At 45.7% G+C, this 2,230-nt stretch overlaps 1 pseudogene; it reads left to right on the top strand.

Moving 5' to 3' along the window:
- The first annotated feature begins 883 nt into the window (after nt 1-883).
- Nucleotides 884-1,774, top strand: LOC125136546 (glyceraldehyde-3-phosphate dehydrogenase-like; annotated as a pseudogene).
- The last annotated feature ends 456 nt before the right edge of the window (nt 1,775-2,230 follow it).

The raw sequence follows: 2,230 nt of genomic DNA, 5'->3' as shown, positions 1-2,230 counted from the left end.
CACTAAAACTTCAACGCCCCAGTTTCTGTTGACAAACAGGTTAGAGTATAGGTAGAGGGTCTCCAGCATGAGGCTGTATCATAAGGGTCCCTTTCTTTGGTAAAGCACCTGAAAAGACCTCTAACTTTGAAGGTGTGAGTAGATCCCATGGAAACAGACTGTGATATTGGTTTATTTACAATAGTGCTCCTCAAACTTGAGCAAGCCTCAGAAGCACCTGGAAGGTTGTTTGTTTGTTTGTTTGTTTTGTTTTGTTTTTAAAGAGTTCTGTTGTGCTCAGTGGAAAAAACCTGACTAGTATCCATGAGGACGAAGGTTCAATCCCTGGCCCTATTCAGAGGGTTAAGGATCCAGTGTTGCTGTGAGCTGTGGTGTAGGTTGCAGACACGACTCTGGCATTGCTGTGGCCCTGGTGTAGGCCCCCAGCTGCAGCTCCGATTTGATCCCTAGCCTGGGAACCTCCATATGCCATGGATTGTGGTCTCTCCCTTAGCCTTCGATTTTGAATTTATTAGGTCTAGAATAGGATTTCAAATTTGCATTTCTAAGAGTTCTCTTGTGGCACAGCGGGTTAAGGATCCTGCATTGCCACTGAAGTGGCTCAGGTCACTGCTGTGGTATGGGTTCAGTCCCTGGCCTGGGAACTTCCACATGCATGGTCAAAAAATTTGCATTTCTAATTCAGAACCACATTTGAGAAAAAGGCTTAATTATGACTGAATAAATACACTGTAAACCAACTATAATGGAAAAAAATAAAAATCATTTAAAAAAGACTGAATAAATAGATAGTTATAAAAGGCTTAATTAGAGGCTCTTTGCTCCTTCCCATTCAACAGAGAGCCGTACTTTCTTACACATGCCAGCATGTCCCTCAGACCTGATGGTGAAAGTCAGAGTAAATGGACTTGCCGTATTAAACACCTGGTCACAAAGGCTGCTTTTAACTCTGGCACTGTAGATATTGTCACCATTAGTGACTCCTTCATTGACCTCTACCCAGGACACAGTCAAGCCTGAGAATAGGAAGTTTGTCATCAGTGGAAGACCCATTTCCATCTTCCAGGAGTGAGATCCTTTGAAAGTCAAATGGAGTGATGCTGAGGCTGGATATGCTGTGGAGTCCACTGGTGTCTTCACTACCTTGGAGAAGGCTGAGGCTCACTGGAAGGAGTCACCATCTCTGCCCCTTGTGCTTATGCCCTTTCTTTGTGGTGGGCATGGACAATAAGAAGTGTGACAATGCCTCCTGTACCCCCACCTGCTTGTCCCTGCTGGCCGAGTTTAGCCAAGAAAACTTCAGCATCATGGAGGGACTCATTGCCAACATCTGTGCCATCACTGCCACCCAGAAGGCCATGGACGGCCCCTCTGGGCAGCTGTGTCATGATGGCTGTGGGGCTACCCAGAACCTTATTCCTGCTGCTATTGGCACTGCCACGGCTGTGGACAATATCATCCGAAAACTGAGTGAGAAGCTCACTTTCTCATCTTCTGTGTCTCCACCCACAATATGTTGGTCATGGATCAAACCTGCCATCTAGAGAGAGCGGCCAAAAATGCCCTGAAGAAGCAGACATCAGAGGGCCCCCTAGAGAGCATCCTGGGCTACACTGAGGACCAGGTCATCTCCTGCAAACTTAACAGTGAAACCCATTCTCCCATCTTCAGTGTTGGGGTTGGGGTCGCCCTCAATGACCACTTTGACAAGCTCATTCCCTGGTATGACAATAAATCTGGCTATAGTAACAGGGTAGTGGGCCTTAGGGAGTAAGAGCTCCTAGGAGTAAGAGCTCCTCCTAGGACCACCAGACCCAGAAAGATCATAACAGAAAGAGAAAGGCCCTCAGCTGCTGGGGAGTCCTTGCCCTACTTTGATTCCACAACAGACTGAGAATCTCCCGTCCTCAACACTGTTTCCATCCCAGAAGCCCTGAAGATGGGGAGGCCAAGGAACCCTACCTTGTCGGTGCCATCAATGAAGTATACTGTACCACCATTCTCAAATTAGAGATGGATAGATGCATAGTAAGTATTAAAGCAAATATGCTAACATGTTAATAGTAGAATCCAGGGGATGAGTATATGGAGATTAACTGTAAAGTCTTTCAATTCGCCTATACTTTTGAAATTTTTTCACAATAAAATGTTGGAAAGTGGCTTACTCAAAGATCGAGACTCATAATGGTATGGAGGTAGCAAGTTATCAGGAATCATGTTACTACAGTGT

The sequence above is a fragment of the Phacochoerus africanus genome, chromosome 9 (genome assembly GCF_016906955.1).
Source record: "Phacochoerus africanus isolate WHEZ1 chromosome 9, ROS_Pafr_v1, whole genome shotgun sequence".
In the NCBI taxonomy this organism is placed as follows: Eukaryota; Metazoa; Chordata; class Mammalia; order Artiodactyla; family Suidae; genus Phacochoerus; species Phacochoerus africanus.
This window is presented reverse-complemented; position numbering and strand designations above follow the sequence as displayed.